Source organism: Crocuta crocuta, unplaced genomic scaffold (assembly GCF_008692635.1).
Source record: "Crocuta crocuta isolate KB4526 unplaced genomic scaffold, BGI_CrCroc_1.0 scaffold674, whole genome shotgun sequence".
In the NCBI taxonomy this organism is placed as follows: Eukaryota; Metazoa; Chordata; class Mammalia; order Carnivora; family Hyaenidae; genus Crocuta; species Crocuta crocuta.
Genome location: NW_027527972.1, coordinates 341596 through 360565, shown reverse-complemented (window position 1 = coordinate 360565; position 18970 = coordinate 341596). Strand labels below are relative to the sequence as shown.

The window sequence follows — 18970 nt, the reverse complement described above, 5'->3', positions numbered from 1 at the left end:
TTTTCTGGGAGTAAAAAAGGCTCATGATTTTATCTACATTTGACAAATGTAAGAAGTAATCTCAATATCCAGTTCAGGTGATCATTAATGTTGAAAGACATTAAAGAGGAGGTTTGTTTGGTATTGTGAACACAGCATAATTCTAAAGATCTGGATTTTGTTTGTACGTGAGATTTGAATTCAACTCTGAGCCTGGGTTTGGGATTTCAAGTTTAAGATCTTCATAAAACAGTCTTAGTCCCTTCCACCCTTTAAGCATGGAGTACCTCGCTGTCTTGATATCTTGTAAGCTTTATAGGATTTATAGAAGAAGTATAAAATAAAGATTTGGATTGGAATGTGTGATTTCTCCCTCCTCCAAATCTGGTGTTTCATAGCTGTCAGGCACCTTGCCCCAGCGGCTGAGTATTTGACTGCTGCTGTTGTTCTTTCCATTTTAATGATTAATAGTTTCACTGGAGCTCATAATATTTCTGTTTGGAATTCAGTTGCTCTGTCTCTGGTGATCGTTAGAATTGAGGCTATCCTAAAGAGTGTATCAGGAAGTGGGATGATGAAATGCGGGGCAAAACTCCTGGGCTTTCAATGCTGAGGTTTATGTTTCATTTTACTGCCTTTTGCTGGAAGCACTAGGAACAGTTGCTATTAAGTATTTATGATATTTTGGTAAACATCATCCTAAAATGGAAGTGAATAATATATATTCTCTAAGCCAGAGCTTGTCCTTTAATCTTTAGGTATTTGCTGAAGGGAAACAAACAAAAACTCAGTGTCTTCGGATATTTGGTTCTGGCTTTTAAAATTTCTCTTTTGAGATCGTGTGCTTCACAAACAGAGTGAGATGGATTAATTTTGTTTTTAAGAAGCATGTGGGTTTTTTTCCTCCCTCATTCATGGAATTTTCCAAAGAAAAAAATATGATTTGGTTCTATCACATATCAGTACTTCTAATGGACAGGCTGAATATAAATATGAAATGGAACAGAGATTTTGTTATTTTAGGAGTTTAATTATGATTAGTATTTAGAAAAAATTGCAATGTATAAAACAGTAAATATTTTTATAGTTGGATTCAAGGTAAATAGTATGCAACTATGATTTGTTTTAAAATACAGAAACATGGACGGTCAATGCAACAGGGAGGATAATTTGGTCCTAGAAATAAACCAGCAGATTGTATTTTAAGTAGAATTTCATTGTGCTTGAGAACTTTCAGTTATTTTTATAATTATACTGGGAAGGAGAGAAGACCTCTCTGGATTATTTTATTTGAATTTTTTTTCTCTGTATAAAAAAGGTTCAATTCAAAATTCTTGGTGACTAATTGGTTTTTAAAAATTCTTTGCTTATGGGCTGTGACTGCATATTTCTCCTTTAAGAAATTAGTAGTTGACAACCAGAGAAGATACAGTTGTTTTATTTGTTAAGCATCATTTATTTTATTTGTATTGGAGAAGGTTTAGAATGGAGTTTCTAACTGCAGTCTTTCTAGCCTGGAGTTCTTGATGGACTTTAGCATGAATAAGTTTTGTGGTATGAGTTAGCATGAAATGAGGAAGATTTGTATTATTTTAGCTACGGATTGCAAACAAAGCCACCTGAGTTTCATCTGGTGGAGGCTGATGGGTAGAGTGTTCATTTTAATACAGTTACACATCAGCTATTTTGTTTACTAAAGGAGGAGTAAATTCTCCTCAGCGAAGCCGGCCTCTGGGTAAAGTGTGGCAGCCATGGCGGGAGTTGACAAGGAGACAAATGGAGCCATCACAATCAAAGGTGATCTCACTAATGGTTGAGATTTTATCAACATGATGATAGCTTGGGATTTTTGCTTACTATGTAGAAATTTAAGGCAATTCAAACACCTTATCTCTCTTCAAGGCAGAGATTGCTCCATCTCTGATAATATACAAAAGCTATAATTCTGCCTTAAATTTGAATTGGACTTTATACTTACCAAGTACCATGTTATCTTCAAAAAAATCGTATTTGGTATTTAAAACAAATATACTGTATCTATTTCAGGGTAAGGGCAGAGAGAAGAGACTATCCCTTTATTCTTTATGATTTATCAAACGAGTAGGTAAAAATGTACTGTGAAATGTATTTATGCAAAGCCAAGCAAGTGTAAAAAAAATTAGAAAATTTAACTCTTTCGGATGTCTGGAACTCTTTGAATTTAAAATTTTTTACATATTCATTTGAGAGAGAGAGAGAGAGCTTGCGAGAGAGAGTGAGGGCACATGAGTGGGGGTGGGGCAGAGATAGAGACACAGAATCCGAAGCAGGCTCCAGTCTTTGAGCTGTCAGCAGAGAGCCTGACTGGGGGTGGAACTTGCCGACCATGAGATCATGATATGAGTGAAGTTGGACACTTAATGGACTGAGCCACCCATGTGCCCTCAGATGTCTGCAGAGTATTAGTTAAATTGAGAGATAATTTATTTTTCATGCTAATAGTTATTCAAATACATCTGGCCTTATTGTCAATGAATTAATTTCTTTGCAGTTAATCTTTAATTGAAAAAAAAAATGTAATGTGGTTTTCTTGATCCTCTCTTCCCGACCCACCAGAAACCAGTGACCTAGATTGTCTGGTCCCTTATTGTGTATCACATTAAGACATAGTTTGTGTGGAATCAACTTTTTAATCGGCAAGGATAGGTGTTTCACTTTGGAGCCTTCCTTCCTGTAGTTAAAAAAAAAAAAAGCACTGTAGTAGTTCTGTCTTTTGTAACTTCAAAAGCAAGGGATGGAAAAGACTTTGTTATGAATATTTTGCACGTTAACAATATAATACCGTCTCTAAAATCTATTTGATTCAGAAAATCATTTTAACATTTTATTTTAATTTGGAATGAAATGAATCCTTTCAAGATTTTTAGATTTTAGGCAAACATGATATGTGACATCTTTTGGAATATTGGTTTAATCTCCAATCTTAATTAGGAGTATAAAGATTCTCTTAAAATTCACTATTGTCTCAAGTAGGTGCTGGTGAAAAACTTTCCTCTTTTTCACCTCCATTCCCTCCCCATTATCTAATTTATTCTTTCATTCATTTATTGAGCTCTATTTAAGCCCTATGCTTAGGGCACTGTGTTAAGCTGCTCAGAAGAAGGGACATAAGCAAAACAAGACAAACTCTCTGTTCTAAAGGAGCTTGAAAATAATGATGACTTGAAGTTTGGAATATGGTTGTCCCTTTGCAGGAGCTACAAAATGTGCAGATAAGGAGGCGGGTAACTTCAGTGAGTCACTCTAGGTGATAAGAAGGAATCCTGGCATGCAGTTTGTGTTAAGATGCCAGTATGGCTAGCGTAAAGTTAACAGAAGGATGAGATCAGTTTGGATATGTGAAGTCATGGGAACTTTGGGTGGTGGGATTTGAACTGTGCTCTGACAGTTGGAGTAAAATAGAAACAAGGAACGCAGAACTTCAGAAAGAACCTGGGCTGAGTGGCTGAAGCATGGGAGGCAGTGTGTGGCTGGCTTGTATTATGGAATGCCGTGAGGGATATCAGGCCGGATCCAGATTCTGGAAACTCTCAAATGTTTGAATGGGGGATTGACACTTCTATCATAAGTAATTGCGGAATGATGGAGAGCAGTTGAGGGACGGGATTGATATGATAGCTGAGAATGTTTAGGAAGAATATTCTTAATGGTAATAGGATAATTTGGAATATGCAAAGGTGTGTTGAGATTGGGAATAGGAAGACGTGAATGTGAGTTCTGACTCTGCCGCTGCCTATCTATGTGGCCTTGTGTACTTCCTAAATGTAATCTCTCTGATTTTTAGAATTCTCATCAAGTCAAATGGGACCAATTCTATTTCATTGGGTTGTTTTGTGAATAAAATGAGATAATGATTAAGAATGATCTAACTAAGAAGGACTAGGCTTTAAAACATTTGGTAGGAAGTTAGGAATGGCAGGAAGTTGGTACCGTATAGGATGGGTTTTGATCTTTCTGCTGGGCAGTCCACTGAGAGAGATGGCCAGAATGCTAAATAATCAGTGTCTTAGAAGGGCATGACATTGATATGTGAGAGGAGAAAATCTAACAAGTGGGTCATAAGCACAAGGACTTCTAGATGGTGTCGCTAACCAAAGTCAGGTATTTGGCTGTGTCCTAGTTCCGAATCTTCAGGCCCTAGGCTAGGACCCAGCCAACAACTGGGAAAGGAGATGCAGTATTCCCATGACAAAATCTATGTAGAATTTCAGGACGCTGTATTCAGAAAAGAGCCACAGATCTTGTCGGGGAACTTGTGCTATTTAGTGATTGAAAGTAGAAACCCAGCTTTTAAGAGGGAAAAACCATCTTCAATGAACCATAGTTCCTTAGGGCTTATTTTAGGTACTGAGATTCTAGGTCTTTCCCAATAAAACTAGGTCAAGGACCACAAGGAAAACATGTAATAAACTCTCTGCCCTGGTCAGAATCATGTCAGAAACAGGGTGGGGCAGAGCCTCCAGGGATAAAATTGTTTTCTCTTGCTGAGCCAGTCTCTAACGGCTCTGGAAAACATTAGCTGCTGTTATTATTGTGATGGCAGTGAAACTGGAAATAAAAAGGTAAATTTGGGAAACGTTAAAAGTTAATGGAAGCTGAGAGATGACTGGATATAGGGTGAAAAAGACAGAGGGGAGTTGAATGTAACTTGAGCATTTTGCCCTAGTTTTTCCAGTGTGTGCCAGAGAACACACTGGAATTGGACAGCGGGGCATAGGGAGAAGTGGCACTGGGTCTGGGAAGTCCCCGTGGAGATGTCCCTTTGGGAAGCGGAGGCCTAGCAAAATGTTCGAGTCAGAAAATTTCAGAATTGAGTCATTGTTCCTCCTCTTGTGTTTTCGCCCCCCCCCGCTAGCCACAAACACAAGGACATAATTCTTCTATTTTCCACTTTAGCTTATCTTTAATATCTTAGAATGTTAAACAATTATTTTCAGTTTCTTGGAAAGGTGATTGCAAGGCTTTAATTTGAAAATGAATTTCTATTCGAACTAGTACAGATCAGACTGACATGTGAGTACCACGCGGGTCCTGGTTCAGTGTTTCACAAGGCAGTGCTGTGGATGGTAGCATTCAAAATAAAACAAAACCACACATTGGTGAATAATATGGAGAGAATAAAAATAAAAATAATCTGTGGAAAACCCCCTTCCCTCCTTTTCTTTTCCCCTAAAAGCAAGACTATGGGGATGTTATACCCTTTGCAGTTATTTCAATAATCTTTTTTGATAGAGTACCTCAGAATGTATTAAGCTGAAGAGGTAAGTCAATTGTGAACCTGGTCTTTTTTTTTTTTTAATATTTTTATTTATTTCTAGGAGAGAGAGAGACAGCGTGAGCTGGGGAGGGTCAGAGAGAGAGGGAGTGACAGACTCTGAAACAGGCTCCAGGCTCTGAGCTGGCAGTCAGCACAGAGCCCGACGCGGGGCTCGAACCCATGAACCGCGAGATCATGACCTAAGCGAAAGTCGAAAGCCTAACCGACTAAGCCACCCAGGCGCCCCGTGAACCTGGTCTTATTAACAACCCTGATCCGAAATAATTCAGAACACTATATCCCAGGTGATGGCAGCTAATGCCAGAGTTCCTAAGTACCTAATAGGGAAGTATGGGAACATAAATAGGAAGGAAATGATCACTCATACATATCGGACATTTAAATAAAACTGTAATAGATTGTTTATAAAGGGGGAAAAAAGTGCAATATACATTTCAAAAAATAGCTTCATTCATAGTACTGGAAATGTACTGGAAATGTAAGCTTTATCTGACCTTTGCAGCCAAATTGTATTTTCTCAGTAATGTTGTTGTTGTTTTGAAAAGTTTCTAAGAAAGGTGTCTACGTTATGTTTTAATAAGATGAGAAGACACTGCAAAATTGTTTTCTTTGCAGGCAAATCCTTTTCATAGAAGAGGTACCTAATGAACATTCTGATAAGAACTCAGTTTAAGTGATTTTAGCAGGTTCTGCTATGAATATGAATGTTGACTACTTAGTTGTGGAAATCTCTATAAAATCATGGTTTGATAAAAAAAAAATCTAACATCTAGGCTAACTATAAAAATATATCCACAGGAAAACCCCCAAACTGATAGGACTTACTCAAAATTGGAAATCAGTTTGTAGGACTCTTTTTTTTAAAAAAAAAGATTGGCTATAGTATGAGGCTCACAATAAATCAGCTTCTTCCAGGCCTCTATTTATCCAAGAATCTTTGGTACTGAATGTAGATGAAATGTCTCATAACAACATCTTTCACATTAATGGTAGGAAGGTTGGGACTATATTTCCTCCTCCTCCTTTTTTTATCTAGTGCCTAATATAGCACTGGGTAAATAGTTATTGATTAATTCATATTTAGCAATGAATGAATGAATAAATAAAATCAGTGCTTTTTGAAAATATTTTCATAGTTTTATAATATAATTATGGTGTAAAGTCAGTGTTTTTGAGCATATTTTCATAGTTTTATAATATAATTATAATGTATTTAAGCATTAAAAAAATCAACTTTTTTTTTTGGCCAGAGAATATTTTGAATTGACATGATTCCATATAACATTTATTTCATCTTCTTATTTATATTCCTCTGTATTATGACTTTGTTTACAAAAATCAGGTTCATACTAGCTTAAGAGGAAAAAGAATTATTAGCTTATATAACTGGATGGTGCAGAGGGAGGAAATTACCTCAAGTACAATTGGAGCCAGAGGATCAGTCCTTGTTCTTAGGATCTCTCTTTGTAAATGTTACCTATGATTTTATTTGCCTCACTCTTTTTTTGTTCAAATGAGTGTCTGATGAAGGTCATTGCCAAAGGTTTAAGGCTTGTATGGGCCTCAAGCATGTTGAAAAGAGAGCACTATTGTTCTGGGGCACCAATAATTCTGTCCCAGATAAGGACTCTCAGTGACCCAGATGAGTCAAGTGCTCATTTCTGTCAACATATTTGGACCAGCCTAAGTATCATGCCTACCCTGTGATAAGAGGTGGATAGCAAGGCAGAGAGGGAGGAGGCATCGTGATCCATAGCGTCACTCAGACCGCATGGACTGGAGAAGAACACTTTCTCAGTAGAAAGGAAACACTGTTCCACTGTTCATAGACACGTAAGGGTGAAAAAGTATTCTGGGCAGGGAAAAAATAGCTATTATAGTCCACTATATTCAAATACCTTTACATATTTTTGACATCTATTCTATTCTATTCTATTCTATTCTATTCTATTCTATTCATTTATATTTTAGACAGAGAGAGTACAGGTGGGGGAGGGGACAAAGGGAAAGAGAGAATCTTAAGCAGGTTCTGTGCTCAGCATGGAGCCTGACGCAGGGCTTGCTCTCATGACCCTGAGATGATGACCTGAGCCGAAATCGAGAGTGGAATGCTTAACTGACTGAGCCACCCAGGCATCCCTGACATATATTCTAATAAGACACTTCATTCCTTCCAGATTTCAATTGGAAACAAATACAAATAGAAAATTTGTTTCAAGTTATTCATTTTATATAGTGAAATTTTATAATCTTACCTTGAGTCCATAGTCCAATGTTCTATTTGCATTTGTATGATAGTTTTACTCGATAACAATATTATTCTTTTTCTTTATTTGGTTGGGACTTAAGAAAATTAAACCTACTTTGAATAAATACAGCTTTATGATATTTTGTGAGAAAACTAACCATAGGGTTACATAGCCAAATTTAAGTGCCAGAAATTTATTTCTTAACATCAATCTGTTGGGCTACAAAAGATGACCTTTGGAGACTCATCTGTTCTTGAAAGCAAATTCAATCAAGTAGGACATTGAAAAGGAGGATACAGTGGTGAATATTTATGACTTAAATGTACCACCAATAGGAATTGTAACAAATGATTTCTCAATTATATCTTATTTGTCCCAAAATACAATAATTCTCAATTTATTTGGAAATGTTTTTTTTTTTTAAACTAGCTGTGTTTAAGACACTTTCCTGGTGTTGGGTTATAAAGATGGATCTGGTACCGTTGACTCTTCTGAGTTGACCACTTTGAGCCGTGTGTGTTTGGTTGTAAAGCTAATAGAAGAGTTGATAAGGCTTTTGTTTTTTTTTCTATTCTTGACACATAGGGATATGTTTTGTTTGCCGCTCTGAATTTTAAAAGATTGACTAGAACAGATATAGACTTATAATGAGAGATCTATTTCATGTTTTAGTTAAGAAAACAAGAGAGTGGCACACAGGACTAATATGAAATAATATATGTATCAGAGTGAAAAACATATTGGAATTCAGTTTCTTTAGATTCTAAAACAAATAGTATATTTGTTATAACTTTATCCGTAATTTTAGTGTGCTTTTTATGGAGAGTCTTTAACCTTCAAGAAAGCATTAAATGGTTATTCTGAGTTTGTGCTGACCAAAAAGAGAGAGAGAGAGAGATAGTAAGCTTTTGTTGCAAATCACAACCATTTTCCGGTGGATTTCTATGTTGTAGTGAGGAAGGAAGACTTGCTAATACCATTTGTTTTTGAAAATTGTAGTTGTGAGTTGCAGAGGAACCTAAATGTCATTTGGCATTTTTGTTTCACAATTTGTGATATGGGCATTCTTTTCACCAACAGTATAATCAAAACAATTCTTCTGTTATGTTTGGAACTGAGAAGAGTAAAAGGCAATGATTATAACTCACATTCTTCCTTAGATTTCTTAGAGTAAAAGTTTGTTTAAAAATTTGTCACTTGTGCTTATACAACTCACTTACTTGGAAGGAAGAGAGAATCCATTTTTAGCAATGGGCCAGTGCAGAATGAGCTGTATTGAGCAACTGGTATTTTGAAGCTTCAAGCACTTTTCAGAAATGAACTCAACCAAAACATGTGATTACAAATTACTTTTTTTTATTATTATTTTTTTTAAGTTTATTTATTTATTTTGAGAGAGACAGAAGAAGAAAGAGCCTGTGCATGGGCAGGGGAGGGACAAAGAGGGAGAGAGAGAATCCCAAGCTGGCTCTACCCTGTCAGCACTGAGCCCGAGGCGGGGCTAGACCCCACAAACTCTGAAAGTGTTACCTGAGTCAAAATCAAAAGTTGGACACTTAACTGGCTGAACCTCCCAGGTGCTTCAAGATTTTATTATTATTTTTTAAAGTTTATTTATTTATTTTGAGAAAGAGTGAGAGCCAGCAGGGGAGGAGCAGAGAGAGAGGGGGACTGAAGATCTGAAGTGGGCTGTGTGCTGACAGCAGAGAACCCTATGTGGGCTTCAAACTCATGAACTGTGAGATCATGACCTGAGCCAAAGTCAGATGATTAACTGACTGAGCTACTCAGTCACCCCAGATTTTATTATTTTTAAGTCGTATCTGCACCCAATATGGAGCTTAAACCTGCAATCCTGAGATCAAGAGTCACATGTTCTACTGACTGAGCCAGCCAGGTGCCTCGTGGTTACAAATTATAATTGTTTTTCACTGAAGTATCACCTCTTAAATAAAAATATATTTGATAGGGATGTTTGACAGCCAGAGAGAAAATAAAGATCATCTGAACATTGAAAGCTAAAAAGCAAGCAAGAAAAGACTGTGAAAACATCCTTACAATTATTTTAGCTGCTTATTTTATGCAAATGTCGAGGCGCCTGGGTGGCTCAGTTGGTTAAGTGTCTGACTTTGATTCAGGTCATGATCCCACGTTTTGTGGGTTTGAGCCCGGCATCGGGCTGTGGGCTGACAGGTAGCTCAGAGCTTGGCGCCTGCTTCGAATTCTGTATCTCCCTCATTCTCTGACCCTCCCCTGCTCACGTGGTCTCTCTTTTTCTCAGAAATAAATAAAATATTAAAAAAAGTTTTTAAATGTGTGGTTAATTACTAAGGCTTCATTTTGTTGAGACCTTTGGAATAATGCTGTTTGTGATTTTTCCTTATGAGATATAAACTTGGAATCTTTCATTAGGATGAACTCCTATAGTATTTAAAACTGCTCCATAAGTAAGGAAAAAAATGCTTGCTTTTTTAGACTTATTATTATCCTTACAGATATTTTCTGACATGCTGTATGTCATGGAAATTTGCAGTTTCTATCTGTTAAAGATATACCTTGGATGCTTGTAAATTATCTATAATGTTCTATTGTAGATGACGTTATATACCCAAAGTCAGTGTTAAACTTTATTACTAGGATGAATATTTTTAATTTCTAATAAAGTTTAAAAAATGTTATATATGTTTGGGTAGCATGTTGAATTTAAGTGTAATGCAATATTTCTATTTTGGGGGAAAATCTCTAATATTTAGAATTGGCCTTTAGAAATGAGATCACAAAGGAAGCCATTCAATGGGGTTTATTTATTTATTTTTCTCTTTTCATATATCCTATCTAGAATTAGCCTTCCTTTCTTAAGAAGATAACGTATATTTGGGGCGCTGGGTGGCTCAGTTGATTGAGTCTGTCCCTTGGTTTTGGCTCAGGTCATAGTGGCACAGCCCATGAGTTCAAGTCCTGCTTCGGGCTCTGCACTGGTGGTGGGGAGCTTACTTAGGATTCTTTCTCCCTGTCTCTCTCCCTTTCCGTCTGCTCTTCCCCTGCTTGTACTCTCTCTCAAAATGAATAAATAAACATTAAAAAAATGACATGTATATTAAATTCATGTTTCTTTTTATGTCATTTTATTGTTTCTTAATTTTCTTCCATTTGGCTTGATGCTTTATGGGTGCCATTGATTACCAAAATTTGTACTATGCAAATAAGCTTTCTCTTCATGAGTGTGACTGAATATGTGATTTGATTAATTCAAGTAGCGCCTAATTAAGCTCTGTATTTTTTTATATGCTTAACTGTTCAGTGTTACACACCTCATTTATTTGTCTTATAGTCAAAATGCTCATGCTTTTTATTAGAAAGTTTTACATTTACTCTTCAATTAATTCAATAAACATTAATTGAGCAGCTGCTATTTTTAATATATTGTGCTATCTGCTTTTTATATTAGATTGGTTTTGAATATATGGCATTATCATTCATTAGAGAAGTGTTTATCTAGTTTCTTCTGGAATGGGCTCTATTCTGTTTCCCAGTATGATAACCTTTCTATTGCCATTTAGAAATCGGAAAAAGTACAGATGTTCAAATCTATTTTGGTTTATATTAGTTGTGGGAAATTTTTCTTTTCTTTTTTAACTGAATGCTTGATTCTCAAATCATAAAATCTAGATATTTCAATGTAAACCTGAGAGATATTGTATGTCCTAAGTCATATTTTGACTTCATTTCTCCATCTTATAGAGATTAAATGCTATATCTCAACCAGGGTTCTCCATTAGTTAATCCCATTTTATCTTAAATGTCAGAAGGAAAAAGCCACAACTATATACATTGTATGCATTTTTTTTCAGGCCATAATATGGCTTTTACTACTTCTTCCGTGTCCCATATCTATTATTATAACCTGTGTTCATTATGTAAACATGTTGAGGATTTATAAGATTTCAAATCAATATGCTTCTTAAAATATCTGAGAAAGAAGAAATCAAATATGATGCTGTCTGGTTATTTCTGTTGGAATGGTTCCTTGGTAATACTGTCATTTACCTGATTAATATTCAGTACTTACAAAGAACTGATTGTAACTTTAAAGACAAGCAAGATAAGAAATTGCTTTCTAAGCAGCGACATTCTTGAAAGAGTTGTGTCTGATGTAGCAATTGTTCTCACCTATACTCCAACAAATACTGCCAGTTCTGGCTTCAGAGCACATGTCTGCCACTTGTTACTTTGTATGTAAATTTGGCCTACAGTGAAATCCTGTAACTTGACCGCATGATATTGATGTAGACTCAATCCAAATTAATTTGGAACGCGTCTGGAGTAGTCAGGGTGAAACACCATTCTGGTACTCCATTCAACAAGCTCTGCAGAGAAGCGACAGCACAATGGGATCTACTTTGATCTTCTGCCAAACATTATAATCTCAGAGAGGCCAGCAGGCACAAGGTCAGAGCTGACTCCTAAGGCTGCATCTGGTTTTACTGTTAACCAACAATCAACCTACAGGGAGACATAAATAACCTTATCTTAGTCTATCCCTCTCCTTTGCCCAATAGAGAAATTCCATGAAATTAGTATTTACGGTGTACAGTGATCTAAGAGAATATTTTGATTATCAGAATTGTGCGCTGAATTAAAATTGTACACAAGTTAGCAACAGAAAATAATTACAGCTTATAAGAGTGAATGCTATTGTTCCACTTTGCAATTTTACCCCAAACAACTTGGAAGAGGGGAAATGTTTAGGTTTGGCTTTATTATCATAATACATGGCAGACTTTTTAAACATACATTTAAAAGGAAGCATTCCAGACAAATATACTTAAACATTTTTTTAATGTTTATTTATTTTTGAGAGAGAGAGAGAGAGAGACAGAGAGAGAAGGAGACACAGAACCTGAAGCAGGCTCCTAGGCTCTGAGCTGTCAGTACAGAGCCCAACTCGGGGCTTGAATCCATGAGTCATGAGATCATGACCTGAGCCGAGGTTGGACACTTAAGTGACTGAGCCACCCAGGCGCCCCAAGACAGATATATTTTAAATAGAACAGAAAGTTTTGATAATGAGAAAGGACAGTGACTGTGATTATAGGGATTAAATATATAAAACCATCTTTAGGCATTTAATTCACAGTTTGGGACAACATGTTGGAATGTGGAATTTTTACACAAAGTACCAGAATTTAGAATTCTATGTATTTTAACTTCTTTTCTATTACAGATTTGTACTGGCTTGTAAACACAAGTCTCGCAGATGGCCTTGTGTATACCATTGGCTACTTTGCTTAGGTCTCTCTCTCCTGGAAGTTCACACCTTCGTCTCCTACCCAACCTGGCCCTGTGGGTGCGGCTGTAGGTTAAAACGTTCTCACAAATATAGGAGGGAAAGAAACCAAGAAAAATATCAGCAGAGGAACAGACCTCTGTCGGGCAGACATATAAGCAGACCTCATTTTCCGATGTAGGCGTCCCATTTTAGAAAACATTTTCTGCCATGCTACTTGCATTTCTTGCTTTACTAAATGATTGTGCTGTCTGAATTTCCATATATAGGGATTTTCATGGCTTAAAAAATTTCTTTTCGAGGTATAACCCCATTTAAGTTGTTTGAAAGGCCATCATTTCATATATTCATTTATGTATTAGTATGACTGTGTTCAGGAAATGAGAACAGCCTCATTGAAATGGAATACTTTGGGCAGTAGGAAACCTGGACAGTGATGGTGTTTAGAAAAAGGATATCTGTGTGTCTAGCAACCTAGGTGAGACCACGAGCAAGGGAAGGACAAGGACTAACTTACTTTGTATCAAAAAATTCTCCTAAAGTCAGTTCCGTATGCAGAAAAAATGAAGAAAAACAAAAGAAAACGAAAGAAAAAACCCCAGGCTTCGGCCTCCTGGCTCCAAATGTCCTTTCTGTTCCCAGAACTCAGGCAAGTTCTGGAAACGTATGAAACCGAAATGCCCTTCAATGCCACTGACATCTTTACATTTAAGAAAAAAAATGTATTCTAAGATCAAATAACAAATTATGTGTTTCTAAACACAGTTTGATTTTAGTTTTCCAAGTGCTTCTGGTGCTCTCAAACCGGAGTTAGGACCTCTTGTTCTAGTACAGCCTCTCTTGTCTTTTAAGTTCTGGATTATGCTGAGAAGTAAGAAGCACAAGTGTTTTTATCTGTACAAAACAAATTTGAGATAGAAAGCGATAATAAAATAAGACCGTAGAGAGAAAAAAATAGAGAGGCCGTAAGCATTTGCATATCCTACATATTACTAATTCATGGGATGATCTAAAATGTTAATTTATTCAACATCAGTGTAGTTGGTCATTTTAGGACAAATCTATAAAACCCCCAACAAATGTAGGTGAGGGGCGCCTGGATGGCTCAGTCGGTGGAGTGTCCTACTCTTGATTTTGGTTCAGGTCATGATCCCAGGGCCTTGGGATTGAGCCCCATGTTGGGCTCCATGCTGAGTGTGGAAGCTGCTTAAGATTCTCTCTCTGTCTCCCTCTTTTCCTCTACTCCACTTGTGCTCTCTTCCTCTAAAATAAAAAAAAAATAATAATTTAAAAAATGTGGGTGAAGCTTTGTGACATACTTTTGAAGATAAAGTACAAGATAGATTTTATTTATTTTTCATATTAGAAAGTAGCTTTGTTGAAGTATAATTGACAAACTACAAACTTCATATATTTAAAGTGCATAATTTGATAAATGTTAACAGATTTTATGTATAAAGTATCCATGGAAGTATCATCACCATCAAGATAATGAACATATCCAGCACCCCTAAAAGTTTCTTTCCTCTTTGCCTTGTCCTTTGTTCCCTGGAAATCCCAGGTCTGCTTTCTGTCCCTATGGAATGTCCTTTGTGTGCATCCGGAGTCTTGGAAATATTGATACATATTGACATTGACCAGTAATTAGATTTTTAGTAATCTTTGTGTCTATATGCATACATAGTGTACACGATAAATATTTGTATTATTCCTGCCTGTGTGTAAGGATTATCACTCCATTGATGTGATATTTCACCGCATATGAGCTAGACATTGAAACTTATGTGTGTTCCTTATTATTGGAATATATGTATTTCCTAAGCCCTTGCTACCCAGTGTGGCCCACAGACCAGCAGTCTGTGTTATCATCTGGGAGGTTTATAGAAATGCAGCATCTTGGGACCCATCTCAAGACCTACTGGACCAGAACCTGTATTTCAGCAATATCCCAGGTGATTTGTATGCTTGTTCAGATTTGAGAAGCACTGTTGTAAGACATCATTTTAGTGTTTGTAAAGTACCTGGATGTGCCATAATTTACTTGACATGGGGAAAACTTTGCAATTATATTAACTGGAAAAGCAAACACCAACTCCATATACTAGGATTAAAATTTTGTTTTTAAAAGATGCAGCTTAGATAGTGTATAGAAGTACACAAAAACACAGGTAGGAGAGGGATAAAGGTGGAGAGAGTGATATTGCTGAATAGAATCGTAATTTATTTATTTGAAATAAGATAGATTTAGATTGTTTTGATAGTATAAAAAGAATCTGGGCAAAACAGGCAGATAAATTTCACAAGTTTGTAGATATTAGATTTTGTAATGATTAGACTGTCTGTCACAAGCCAGGAGGGTAGCAGAGTGCACTGGTTAGAACAGGCTTTAGAGTCAAACCTGGGGAGATCTTGCTGTGCTATTTAAAAACTACTCTTTCTTAGCAAAAAAATTGAACAATTAAAACAAAGTCTCTCTGAACCTTAGTTTTCTCATCTATAAAGTGGGAATAAAAATAGTGTATTTGAGGCGCATCATGGGTGGCTCTTGATTTTGGCTTAGGTCATGATCTCATGGTTCAAAAGACTGAACCCTGGTTTGGCTCTGCACTGACAGCAGCGAGGTCCTTAGGACCTCCTTTCTCCCTCTCTCTGCCTCTTCCCCTCTCTCTCGCTTACACACATGCTCTCCCTCTCTCTCTCAAAATAAATAGACGTTAAAAAATAGTATGTATTCATAAGACTTGAAAAGATTAACTGAAGAGATTCAGGTAAAGTGCTTAGCACACTTCCTGGAACATAATTAGTCCTCAACAAATGATAGTTATTATTACCATTGTTAGGGATTCTTTTGAATTTTTGGATACTGATATTTGTACTAAATTTAGGAAGTTTGGCTTTTAGTAAATTTGAGTTTTGTTATCCATATTAATATTTTGAGGACTTAAAAGTAGGGAGTAGGTAATAATGCACCTATTATTTTCATTTGTGAATATTCCTTAACACTAACACTACTTTTTGAGTGAACAGATGCTTGTGAGTGAACAGATGCTTCAGTACTATACTTTCCTTCATGGTGAGCATCAAGTTCTTTGCCAATTTGTGTGTGTGTGTGTGTGTGTGTGTGTGTGTGTGTATACATATATATATGTGTGTGTATATATATATATATATACACACACACACATATTTCAGAATCTCAAATGATGCAATTTTACATCCAGTGTGTGCAGTGCCCTGGTTTTATTAATAGCATTTGGCATGTCTTTAAATTTGGTCTATGGTACTATTAGCTCTCTCTGATGTCAACCAAGGCCGACCTTTAGTGGAAACTATTTTCTGTTTCTATTGAGATATAATGAAGACAGATGGCAACACATATTTGAAGAAACATCTTTACAAGATGCTCTGCTGTACAAACGATGGAAGTGCAGATATGAAAGATAACGTGTCAATTATCGTAGATGAGACACCTGACCCAGTGTTCAATCAGTCAATAACTATATTTAATTCAGTAGAAATTAGCTAGACTGTTTAAAATATTTGTCTGCTCTGTCAGGTGTCATTTAGAGATGACAGTTTTAATATAATATACCTATTTTGATATCTTGAACATTTGAAATTGTGCAGTTACTTGGTGAAAGTAAATTTTAAACTGTTTTGTGTTTATGGAACTGTTTAAAAATCTTATGATGTCAACTGTCTACATACAAACATTGGATTATTTGGACTTCCAGTTGTTTTCCTTTTTTAAAAAAATGGTTATTTATTTATTTTGAGAGAGAGAAAAAGAGAGAGCATGTGTACAGGGGATGGAGAGAGAGAGAGAGACAGAGAGAGAGAACCCCAAGCAAGCTCTATGCTGTCAGCGCAGAGCCTACCACGGGGCTCGACCTCAGAAACTGTAAGATCATGACGGGAGCTGAAACCAAGAGTCAGATGCTTAACTGACTGAGCCACCCAAGTACCTCATTATTTTCTTAATATAGGAACATGGTAAACTCTGGGTGGAAAAGCCTGATTTAGGACAAATTTTATTTTTTTAAGAATGCAGACACGTGTTTTTCTCTCTTCTCTCCCCACTACATTCTCTTTTCCTCTCTTTGATTACTTTTTATTTGGAATCGTTTGGGTCATTTCAAATTGTGGGTTTCTGGATTTCCAACATTCACAACTTATTGGCTTTTTCATATAACTTTATTCTGCCTTATCTTAGTCATGGTTGTATCTTAGTATGGTTGTTGATTTGCTTACTAGAAACACATTCTTAATATTCTCATTAATTCATGTAACCTGTATTTCCTAAGCATTTATTGGTTGTACTGCATATACAAAACAATTTGCTACTCCTGAAAAGGTTGTATAGTATAACATCTTATTTTTATACTCCAAAAGATTTTGTGTTCTAACAGAGGAGATTCATATACTTAACTAATATAACATAAGGTCCCAAGAAATACATTTAAAAAATCAATACAAACTTTAGAGGGGGGCAGGTAATGTCCTGTGGGAAATTCCACTGAATGACTTTAGATGGTGAGTCCAATTTTATGACTCACGGTCTAAAGTGCTCGCCCTCCCTTTTTTTTCTTTTTATTCTTTTTTTAAAGTTTATTTATTTTTGAGAGGGACAGAGACAGCATAAGTGGGGTAAGGGCAGAGAGAGAGAGGGAGAGAGAGAGAATCCCAGGCCGACACTGTGGAGCCTAATGCGGGCTCGAACCCATGAAACTGTGAGGTCATGACCCTGAGCTGAAACCAAGAGTCAAATGCTTCACCAACGAGCCACCCAGGTGTCCCCAAACTGCTTGCCTTTCAATGAATGTGTTAGTGGAGTCATTTTTCCATTTAGTAATATCATTTCTATAAAATTCATCTTATTAAAATAAGTAATAATATTAACTAATGTAAATGTATTTTTAGGTATAAATGTATATTATGTAATTTATTGCAATATATAATCAATCTTCAGCTTTTTTTTAGCTCCTACTTAATGTAGTGTGATTTCTTTAATCTCAGGCTTGAGTAGAAAATAAATTTCTAAATAAGTTTGAACATTTTCTTTAAAATCAAAATACATTACAGGGTGTAAAAAGGGCCTGGCTTCAGAGATGTATACCATCAACAGTATTTAAAGGTGTTTATTCTCTAGTTTTATGGAGAATGCCATAGAATTAATCATTTGATTTTACTACTGAAACTATCATTTTGAACTGTTTGATGGGTTACATCAAATTAAAAGAGAAAGTCAAGTCCCATGCATTTGTCTTAAATATTATGAGAGCTGATTTACTTACGGCCAATATTGGTGGTAGAGAGAAAACCAAGGTAATTTTAGAAATTCACACAGGTCATTCTGGGTTGCATGTTCTTTGACATGGCCTCTGGAAAATCTCATTGTAATTTCTTGATTTACTTTTTCCTAAGGCATTTTTAAAAAACGGTTGCAATTTCCAATGGATTCAGTCTTTAAGCCTCACATAATTTTTCTTGATGTTTGAAACATTTTTCAGTAATGCTGCTAGAGGTGTGCCTAAAATAACTAATAACGACATTGTGAACTGAAAGATGTTCCGTTAACAGGAGCAGCTTTACTGGGACCTGTTGTAAAATAGGTTTCTTCAGACTTCCTGGCAGCTAAAGTAGATTTGGAGGCTTTATGTTTTCCTTTGACCCTTCCATTTCCATGGCTCACTGTTCTTTTATCTCAGAACACCCAAAGTGAAAGCTATAAGGCTCCATTTTTGTTAGTTGAACCTTTTTACCTCCATATTCCTTTAGCAAAACTCTCTGTTCTGTTCCTTTCAGAGTCTTGTTACCTGTATTGTGTTAAAATATATAAGGAGGTCACTGATTTGAGATACTTTCCCTCCAAGAGGGCATGTAAACCTTTGACGGTGGTCCTCAGTTCTTTCCCCAATTCTTAACTGAACAACGGTATACACTCTTCAGAGGAATGAGTGTTGATTATAGGAGATAAAATAAGAGACCAAGAGGAGGTCTTTGGGCATTGAAAGATCTTTGGGTGACCATGGAATCAATCTTTTCGGTCATTTCTGAGTTGAAATAGATGTTACCTAGAATTTCTCCGATATAAAATTTTACTGTATTTGTTTCCTAATCACTAAAGCTTCAGTTGCT

The 18970-nt window shown here is 36.2% G+C and overlaps 1 protein-coding gene across 2 annotated transcripts in view; it reads left to right on the top strand.

The window, feature by feature from the left end:
- ANTXR2 (ANTXR cell adhesion molecule 2) overlaps positions 1-18970 on the top strand; it is a 148052-nt gene that overhangs the window by 20115 nt on the left and 108967 nt on the right. The gene's annotated exons all lie outside the window — the stretch shown is intronic.